At 45.7% G+C, this 10,980-nt stretch overlaps 2 non-coding genes across 2 annotated transcripts; one reads left to right on the forward strand and one right to left on the reverse strand.

Moving 5' to 3' along the window:
• Window positions 1–1,209: 1,209 nt before the first annotated feature.
• Window positions 1,210–1,283, forward strand: trnai-aau (transfer RNA isoleucine (anticodon AAU)). The gene has a single exon. It is a non-coding gene; the product is annotated as a tRNA-Ile (tRNA).
• Window positions 1,284–2,522: 1,239 nt separating this feature from the next.
• On the reverse strand, window positions 2,523–2,596 carry trnai-aau (transfer RNA isoleucine (anticodon AAU)). The gene has a single exon. It is a non-coding gene; the product is annotated as a tRNA-Ile (tRNA).
• Window positions 2,597–10,980: the final 8,384 nt, after the last annotated feature.

The raw sequence follows: 10,980 nt of genomic DNA on the forward strand, positions 1-10,980 counted from the left end.
TGGTACTGAGAAGAAGCACAGAGGAACGGCCACCCGGATCTCCTTCCCTCGGACGGAGTGCGTGCTGCACCTAATGGACAGGCAGGTGGGACAATTTGGGAAGAACTCCCAAACTCGGGACTGGCTGAGGCACTGCTGCTGGCCCTCTCCCTATCCCAGAGCCGTAATCAGTATGTGTCAGTTTATGTGCTGAGATACCTTTTGTCTGCGTGCTACCCAAACGGATTGTGCACTACGTAAGTACATTAACGTGGTATGAGGTGAAAAGGGTACAGTTACAGAATATGGAGGAAAGCATGAGGGGGAGGTGGTCAGAGGTAAGTTTTTACACACAATGTTGAGTGTGTGGAATCCCTGATTAGAGGCATGAGCATTAGGGGCATTTAAAAAACACTTAGAAAGACACATGGATGATAGCAAATGGATGGAAAGCTGATCTTAGAATGGGATAAAAGGTTGGTACAAATGTGGGCCAAAGGGCCTGTACTGTGCTGTAGTCTTCAATGCTGTATGTTTTAATATAGTGCTACAGTTACAGAGAAGTGCCATGCAGATAGACAATACGGTGCAAAGGCCACGATGAGTAGACTGGGAGATCCCACAACTCCTGTGTCCACTAAAACCCTCTGGCAGGGTAAGAGAGCTGAGATGGAGACCCAGGGTAAACATAGTCACCAGTGAAGCAGCCCACATACAAAACAACTAAAACTGGCAGTGGGAACCATCTCAGAATGCAAGCAGATACAGAAGGACTGGGTAGCAGGGTAGAGCAACGGGGAATGGTGGTGCAGGGTTGGGGTGGGGGGGGGGGAATGAGGTAAGAGCCACAGAGACAACACAGAAACAGGCCTTTTGGTCCAACTGAAGAGTGTGGTGCCAACCAAGATTTCCTAAGCTACTCCCTTCTCCAACAGATTTGTAGGTGAAACATTGCCTAACTGGTTGGAACCCTGAATAGAGGTGATTGGGCAGGGGTACACTTCTGCCTCTTGTAGGTATAAGTGGCAGGAGGGACCAATGGACAAGGGAATCACAGAGTGAGCAATCATTGCGGAAAGTGAGAGTGGTAGTAGGGAAAGTAGGTAGGTAAAGTAAAGTAAAGTTAAACTTTACCTAAAGTAGTAGGTAAAGATGTGTTTGTCTACTGTCAAAATGAATCCAAACTTAGGTTGGAGAAACAACACTTTATATAGGAGCTGGATAGCTTCCGGCCGGTTAGCTCAGTTGGTTAGAGCGTGGTGCTAATAACGCCAAGGTCGCGGGTTCGATCCCCGTACGGGCCAGTACTTCTTTTAAATGCAGTCTGTCAAATTCGAACTGAATTCCAGCACAATTCACAAAGCAACAAAGTGCTGGAGGAACTCAGCGATTTCCCCAAGTTTGTAATTAATTTACGCACCCATGTCATTTAATCAAGGGATATGGGGACAAGGCAGGAACCGGGTATTGATAGTAGATGATCAGCCATGATCTCAGAATGGCGGTGCAGGCTCGAAGCGCCGAATGGTCTACTTCTGCACCTATTGTCTATTGATGGCATGACTTCTCTAACATCCGTTAATGCCCCTCCTTCCCTTCTTACCCCATCCCTGACATATTTAGTTGTTTGCTTTCTCCTTTTGGTTCTTCGCCTTTCTTTCTCCCTAGGCCTCCCGTCCCACGATCCTTTCCCTTCTCCAGCTCTGTATCTCTTTCGCCAATCACCTTTCCAGCTCTTAGCTTCATCCCACCCCCTCCGGTCTTCTCCTATCATTTTGCATTTCCCCCTCCCCCCACTACTTTCAAATCTCTTACTATCTTTCCTTTCGGTTAGTCCTGACAAAGGGTCTCAGCCCGAAACGCCGACAGCGCTTCTCCTTATAGATGCTGCCTGGCCTGCTGTGTTCCACCAGCATTTTGTGTGTGTTATTTGAATTTCCAGCATCTGCAGATTTCCTCGTGTTTGTTGGTAGGGTCCCGTTAAAGATGGCGGAAGTTGAGGAGAATAATGTGTTTGATCCGAAGGCTCATAGGGTGGTAGATGACGACAAGAGGAAGTGTATCCCTGTTAAAGCGGCGGGAGAATAGGGTGAACGTGGATGTCTGGGAAATGGAGGAGATGCGGGTGAGGGCAGCATCAATGATGGACGAAGGGAACCCCAGTTCTTTGAAGAATGAGGACAACTCTGATGTGCTAGGAAGGAAAGCCTTATGCAGCGTAGATGAAGGAACTGTGAACAGGCGATAGCATATTCATAGGAGTCATGGTGGGAAGAGGTATAGCCAAATTAACCGTGCGAATTGGGTTTATGAAAGATATCGGTAGAGTTTGTCTCAAGAAAAGAGAGAGAGGTGCCAGAAACGTTCCAAGTACAGTAATTATTGGCATGGTGGAAATCGGCAGCAAAGTTGGTGGAAATCACATGGGTGCGTAAATTAATTACAAACTTGGGGAAATCGCTGAGTTCCTCTAGCACTTTGTTGCTTTGTGAATTGTGCTGGAATTCAGTTCGAATTTGACAGACTGCATTTAAAAGAAGTACTGGCCCGTACGGGGATCGAACCCGCGACCTTGGCGTTATTAGCACCACGCTCTAACCAACTGAGCTAACCGGCCACGCTGTAGGTGGGGAAGGGGGGGGGGGGGGCACGGAAACATGTACAGATACTGAAAATCCGAGCACACAGACAAAATACTATATGAATTCAGCATCCAGGCCCACTGAACACCGTAGGAATTCAATTTTTGCTTCAGTCAGTTCACATCACCGACTTCAAACCTCTGGTGGTTGCTTTGGCACCGCTAAACTTGCCCCGCTGTCCAACGAACAACGCACACAAAATGCTGGAGGAACTCAGCAGGCCAGACAGCACTAATGGAAAAGAGTAAACAGGCGACGTTTCGGGCCGAGACCCTTCATCAGGCCTGAAAAAAAGCACGAGGTGGTAGGTGATAGGTGAAACCGGAAGATATGTCGGGATGGAAAGTAGGATTAGATGGGAGATCCCGCTTTTTGTAACCGTCAGAGCGTAGGTACTCCGTGAAGCGGCTTCCCAATCTACGTCGGGTCTCCCTAATATACAACAGGTGGCCACACCACGAACACCGGATACAGTAGATGGCACCAGCAGACTCACGGGTGATGTGTCACCTCATTTGGAAGGACTGTTTGGGGTCCTGAATGGTAATGAGGGAGGAAGTGTAGGAGCAGGTATGGCACTTGTTCTGCTTGTAAGAACTACCAGGAGGGACGAATAGACAAAGGAGTCGCGTAGGGGACGATCCCTGCGGAAAGCGGGGGGGGGGGGGGGGGAGGAGGGATGTGTTTGGTAGTGGTTGGAGATCTCCCGTTGGAGATGGCGGAAGTTACGGAGAATTATATGCTGGACAGGGAGGATGGTGGGGTGGTAGGTGAGGGCAAGAGGAACCCTGTCCCTGGTGACATGGCAGGAGGATGGGGTGAGGGCAGACGTGCGCAAAATGGAAGAGAAGCGGTGGGGGCAGCGTTGATGGCGGAGGAAGGAACACCCCTTCCTTTGAAGAAGGAGAACATCTCCTTAGTTGTAGAATGAAAAGCCTCATCCTGAGAGTAGATGCAGCGAAGATGGGGGAATTGAGAGAAGGGGATGGCAGGGTGGGAAGAGGTATAGTCCAGGTAGCTATTAGAATCAGGGTCTTTGTAAAAGATACCAGCAGATAAGCTGTCTCCGGAGATAGAGACAGAGAAATTGGGGAGAGGGGTGTCGAAAATGGACCAGGCAATTTTGAGGGCAGGTTGGAAGTTGGAGGCAAAGTTGACGTCACGAGGCCAGCATCAGAGCAGGAAGCAGCACCAATGCAGTGGACGATGTAGCGTAGGAAAAGTTGGGGAGTGATACCAGTGTAGATTTGGAACATAGACTGTTCCATGTAGCCAACAAAAAGGCCGAGCTGGGACCCACGCGAGTCCATTCCCGACACCTCCCTCCCCTTTCTCGATGAAGGGTCTCGGCCCGAAACGTTGACTGTTCACTCTTTTCCACAGATGCTGCCTGGCCTGCTGAGTTCCTCCAGCATTTTGTGTGCGTTGCTTGGATTTCCAGCATCAGCAGATTTTCTCTTCTTTCCACTGCTCAACGTCGGCGCTTTCGCTCTTCTTTACCCATATGTGCACACGCACACATTTCCTATTTCCTGTTCAAATTCTGCAACCTAACAGAGTGAACTTCTCAGTTCCGAGTAACTCCCTCTTCCCAGTCCCACCCGTCCGCCCAAGGCCTCCATGCCCCACCTCCAACTCCCTCGGTACTTTACAGTGGCCCTCAGCAAAAGCAATCCTGGACCAACCACGCAAACGTCACCAGTGCGTCTACTTCGAAATTTGGCTTGTCCCTATCGACCCTCATCAATTATCATCGAAGCACCATTGAAAGCCTTCTTTCTGGATGCACCACGGCTCGTTATCAAACTGCTCTATCCGTGACCGCAAGTCGCCTCAGCTCAGCACATCAGGAAGATCGGCCGGCTCTTCACGGACTCTGTCTACGCTTCTCGCTGCCTCAAGCAGCCAATGCAATCCAATATCCCTTCCACCCCGGATATTCTCTCTTCTTTCCTTTTTTATCGGGCAGAAGACACAAGAGTCTGAAAGCACATACCACAGGGCTCCTCTGTTCAGCTGTTAAATTAAAGGACGATAAAATGGACTCTTGACTACCCAGCCTACCTCATTATGATCTTGCACTTTGTCTGCAGCGGTTACGCTCCATTCTTTTGGTTTACATTGTTGTGCCTCAACGCACTCATTAATAAATTGATTTCCGTACCCCGCGACCTTGGCATTATTCGCACCACCCTTTAACCTTCTCAGCTAATCGTTCCCACCGCACTCGCGGGACCTGTAAATTGCACAGAAAGGGGAATAGGGAGCTAGTTGAAAGAAACTACCGTTGAGCAAGTTCCTCTGAGAGGGTAAAGGAGGAGATAGCCGGGGCGCTGGGGAGAGTTTTACATCTTTGTTAGCCATAGGCGAGGTCCCAGAAGACTGAAGGACAGCTAATGTTCCTTCATTTAAGAAGGGCGGCAGGGGTACAGTTAGTGGGGACATTACATAGAATAGTACAGCACAGTACAGGCCCTTCGGCCCACAATGTTGTGCCGACCCTTAAACCCTCCTTCCCATATAACCCCCCCCCCAACCTTGTTCCTCCATATACCTGTCTAGTAGGTATTAACAGGAGAAAGTTCTAAGGGACAGGTTTTATAATCACTGGGGAAAGTCAAGGACTGCTCTGGGCTAGACACGCCAGAGAGGCTTTCTGTGAAAGCATTCTGTCTCATTGTTGCCATAATACTCAAAGTTTGTATTCATAAAATGGGGCACAACAAGCACTTGGGCCAAAAATTTGCCAAATGTTGTTGCATTTTCATGTTTCTTGATTAGGTTCTTATTCAGTAAGGGCACCAACAGTTGTGGGGAGAAGGCAGGAGGATGTGGTTGAAAGAGAAAACAAATCAGCTGCAATGGAATGGTGAAGCATCTCGATGAGCCAAATGGTCTTATGGGATCAAGGATCTTGGGAAGGGAACTAGGAAGAGTGTTGTATGCAGGATGTAAATGTTGGACTTCAGTAAGGCATTTGACAAGTTTATTGTATCCTGAATGCTAATACAGGTGGATAAGCAGTAAAAAAAAGTCAAATGTCAGGGCACAGACAAGAACGTTTTTATGTTGCAACTTTACAATCCACACTTGGATTATTATGTGTCCCCACACTGTTGAAACAATCTGGTGACTCTAGAGATAGTGCAAGTGAGATTGGATGACATTTGAGATTGGTGGAGAGATAGGATTTGTTTCTTTCAGGTGAGTGAGGCATTTAGCCAGGTACTTGACCAGACAAGCCATAAGGGATGTGTAGAAATGGAGGCATTGAGTGGTGCAACACAGAAAAAGGCCTTTCTGACTAGATTTACAATGATGCACATTAATAACAATGCCATATGCCTATATTAGCTCCATATTCCTCTACACTTTACCTATCCAAATGTCTTTTAAATGTTGTAATTTTATCTATCTCCACAATCCCATTTCAGATACTCACCACATTCTGTGTGGAAAAATTGAACTCACAGATCTTTTTAAAATTTTCCCCTCTCACTGTAAACCTACGCCCTCTGGTTCTAGGCTCCCCTGCCCTGGGAAAAAGACTCTCTGTGCTCTTCATTATTTTGTAAATGCCTGTTTGGTCACCCGACAGCCTGCTGTGTTTCAGTGGAATAAACCCAGCCTGTCCAACTTAAGAATCATAAGAGCAAACACGAGGAAATCTGCAGATGCTGGAGGTTTATTTCACTGACATACAGTATGTTGTGAAATTTGTTGTTTTTTCTGGCAGCTACACATAAAAAATAATCTAAATTGCAACAGATAGATACATACATACATAGTGTAAATGAAGAATAGCAAGATTGTGTTCATGGGTTCGTGGAGGTTCATAAATCTGATGGTAGAGGGGAAGAAGCTGATCCTAAAACATTGAACATCTTCAGGATCCTGTATCTCCTCTTCTCTTATAGTAATGGCAAGAGGGCAGGTCTTGGATGTTGAAGGCCCTTAATGAATGATGCAGTCTTCTTGAAGCATTGCCTTTTGAAGATGTCCTCAACAATGGGGAGGGCTGTGCCAGTGAAGGATATGGTTGAGTTTACAACCCTCTGCAGCCTTTTTCTGATCCAGTGCATTGGAGCCTCCATACCAGGTGGTGATGCAACAGTCAGAATGCTCTCCAACATGCATCTATATACATTTGCTAAAGACTTTTACTAATTACAGCCCTTTATTCCAGGCAACATCCAGGTGAATCAAAGAACAATACAGGCCATTCGGCCCACAATGTTGTGCCAACCCTTAAACCCTGCCTCCCATATAACCCTCCACTTTAAATTCCTCCATATACCTGTCTAGTAGTCTCTTAAACTTCACTAGTGTATCTGCCTCCACCACTGACTCAGGCAATGCATTCCATGCACCAACCACTCTCTGAGTAAAAAAAACTTCCTCTAATATCCCCCTTGAACATTCCACCCCTTACCTTAAAGCCATGACCTCTTGTATTGAGCAGTGGTGCCCTGGGGAAGAGGTGCTGGCCTCTCTATCTATTCCTCTTAATATCTTGTACACCTCTATCATGTCTCCTCTCATCCTCCTTCTCTCCAGAGAGTAAAGCCCTAGCTCCTTTAATCTCTGAGCACAATGCATACTCTCTAAACCAGGCAGCATCCTGGTAAATCTCCTCTGTACCCTTTCCAATGCTTCCACATCCTTCCTATAGTGAGGTGACCAGAACTGGACACAGTACTCCAAGTGTGGCCTAACTAGAGTTTTATATAACTGCATCATTACCCCACGACTCTTAAACTCTATCCCTCGACTTATGAAAGCTAACACTCCATAAGCTTTCTTAACTACCCTATCTACCTGTGAGGCAACTTTCAGTGATCTGTGGACATGTACCCCCAGATCCCTCTGCTCCTCCACACTCCCAAGTATCCTGCCATTTACTTTGTACTGTGCCCTGGAGTTTGTCCTTCCAAAGTGTACCACCTCACACTTCTCCGGATTGAACTCCATCTTCCACTTCTCAGTCCACTTCTGCATCCTATCAATGTCTCTCCGCAATTTTTGACAATCCTCAACACTATCCACAACACCACCAATCTTTGTGTCGTCTGCAAACTTGCCAACCCACCCTTCTACCCCCTCATCCAGGTCGTTAATAAAAATCATGAAAAGTAGAGGTCCCAGAACTGATCCTTGTGGGACACCACTAGTCACAACCCTCCAATCTGAATGTACTCCCTCCACCACAACCCTCTGCTTTCTGCAGGCAAGCCAATTCTGAATCCACCTGGCCAAACTTCCCTGGATCCTATGCCTTCTGACTTTCTGAATAAGCCTACCTTGTCAAATGCCTTACTAAAATCCATGTAGATCACATCCACTGCACTTCCCTCATCTTTATGCCTGGTCACCTCCTCAAAGAACTCTATCAGCCTTGTTAGACACGATCTGCCCTTCACAAAGCCTAACAAGCCTGATCTCTTCTGTACTCTCTCTATTGCTACAGCAGTGTGATTACCAGAACTGTACACAGCGACCAATGTTTTGCACAGCTGTAACATGATATTCAAACTTCACTCATGATGTTCAGATAACTTCATTCAACCTCATGCCCCCCCCCCATCACTGAACTGTTTCCACAACGTATGGATTCATCTTTAAGGATTTTTCGTTTCATGTTGTTGATATTTAGTGCTTATTTATTTATTATTATCATTTTTATTGAATTTGTTTCTTCTCTTTCTTTTTGTATTTGCACAGTTTGATGCTTTTCTTCCACATTGGTTGTTGTCCATTCTGCATTCTTTCATTGATCTTCTTGTGTTGCATGTATTTACTGTGAATGCCCACAAGAAAATGAATCTAAGGGTTGTATATGGTGACATTTGACAATAAATTTACTTTGAACTTTTAATGCCTCAGCCTATCACGGCAAGCTTACCAATCCCACCTACCTGTGCATTGCTATTTATTTATATTTGCATTTACACAGTTTGTTGTTTGTTGGTCCTGTTTACAGTTACTGTTCTGTAGATTTCCTAAGTATGCCAGCAGGAAAAAGAATCTTAGGGTTGTATGTGTTGACATGTATGCACTCTGATAATAATTTTACTTTGAATTTTGAACTGTTTTGCCACTTTCAGTGTGCTACAGACTTTCACTGCAATTGGTAATTGGCTCATTTTTCTCACACATACTTTTGTTTGCGTGTCATCCAAACCAATTGTTCCATACACAAGTATGCTGAGTGAGTTCATGAGGCAAACAAAAAAAAAGAACGTAGAGTAAAAAGCAAAGTTCTTCATCAGCCCAGATGGGACTTGAACCCACAATCCCTGGCTTAGGAGGCCATTGCCTTATCCATTATACTGCTGAGGCTGTACACCATTGCCTTTTAGGTCCCTGTCATTTGCTTAAATATTCAGACAGAGCTTGACTTTCTAATGTGCATTACTCAGCACTTGCCTAGATAAATAAGAGTGCCACATTCAATTTCCGCCATCTATAAGGTGTTTGCACATTCTCCCCGTGACTGCGTCGACTTCCCCTAGGTGCTCCAATTTCCTCCCAAATTCCAAAGACTTGTGGGTTCATAGGTTAATTTGTCAAATGAGTGTAATTGTGCAGCAAGATCTCATTGGGCCGTGAGGACCTGTTACCCTGCTGTATCTCTAGGAATTAATTAATTTCAACTGCCAGCTCTCTGCTCAGCTTTCTAACTGATCTGTGTCAGGGACAAACATGTTAGTGTGCAAATGAGAAGCTGAGATTGGAAGCTGGTGACTGGCAACGTTCCACAGCGATGGATGCTGGAGCTCGTGCTGTTTGTTATATATGTTAACAACTGAGGTATGAATGCAGGAGGTATGGTTGACAAGTCTCTCATTATGTGTCCTGTTGTATGACATAGGTGAACATCGTCTTTCCATGACCATGGTTGTTCTTGGCAAATATTTCTACAGAAGTAGTTTGCCATTGCCTTCTTTTGGGTAGTGTCTTTAAATGACAGATGACCCCAGCCATCATCAATACTCTTCAGTGATTGTCTGCCTGACTTCAGTGGTCGCATAACCAGGACTCATGATATGCACCAGCTGTTCATATAACCATCCACCACCTTCTCCCGTAGCTTCATGTGACCCTGATCAGGGGAGCTAAACTGGTGCTACACCTTGCCCAAGGGTGGCCTGCAGGTTAGCAGAGGGAGGGAGTGCCTTACACCTCCTTTGGTAGAGATGTATCTCCACCCTGCCATCATAACGAGTTTGTAAATTACACAAACATTAATGATGTTGTGGATAGGGAGGAGAGTGGTGAGGGGGCAGGTCAATATTTCAGAGCTGGTACAATGGGTAGAGCAATGACAGGTAGAATTTGATCCTGACAAGGTGATGCATTTTGGGAGGTGGTTCTAAATGAATATGAAACCTAAGGGAATTTCAAGGAACAGAGGGACCCTGATGCAAAAGGAAATGGACTGTGGGTCAGGCAGCACCTGTGGGGGGAGTAGGGATGTTTCAGGTCGAGACCCTTCATCTGGACTGGACTGACAAATAGAGTGGAGATAGCTAAGTTCAAAGTATGTATACATGTCACCATCCAACATATACTTACCTTGCTATTCATTTACAAGAAAATAAAGAAATGCAATACAATTTATGAAAATCTGTACATCAAACAAAGACTAACAGACAGCCAATCTGCAGATGAAGACAAATCATGAAATGACATCTAAATAAATAAATAAACAACTCAACAGATGATACTGAGAACATGAGTTGTAGCATCATTGAAAGTGGTCCATAGGTAGTTAAATCATATTAGTTGAATTGAGTAAAGTTATCTGCACTGGTTCAGAAGTCTGAAGCACACAATCAATTCCTTGTACTTACCAAAGTTAATTGCACAATTATTGTTGTGATACCGCTCAACTATCCTCATCTATCTCACTCCAACACAGCTCCTCTTCACCATCTGAAATTTTGCCCACAGTATTGTGTTATTGGCAAATTTATAGATGGTATTTGAGATGTGTGTAGCCACACTGTCATGGGTGTAGAGAGAATATAACAGTAGGCTAAGCACTCATCCGCCACATCTCACTACCCACCCCCCCCCCCCCCGCCCAGTGTGATGGGAAATTGGGAGTGGTGTGGGGAAGAAAGTCTGGAGATCAGTGTAATCGGTGACAGGGTGCACACATTAATGCTGGGACTGGCAGTTTGGTTGCTGGAGACTGGTTGGAATTGGGCTTGATCAGAAAATTAAATTGGGTGTTGAAAGATCCATAGCTATGCCAAGTTTAGAGTTTTGGATAGCAGCTGGGGGGGTGGGGTTAGGGTCTGCAGCTATGACAGAGTCAGGGTTAGCCCCTTGTTTTAACTTTGGGTATGATATT

The sequence above is a fragment of the Hemitrygon akajei genome, chromosome 11 (assembly GCF_048418815.1).
Source record: "Hemitrygon akajei chromosome 11, sHemAka1.3, whole genome shotgun sequence".
Classification (NCBI taxonomy): Eukaryota; Metazoa; Chordata; class Chondrichthyes; order Myliobatiformes; family Dasyatidae; genus Hemitrygon; species Hemitrygon akajei.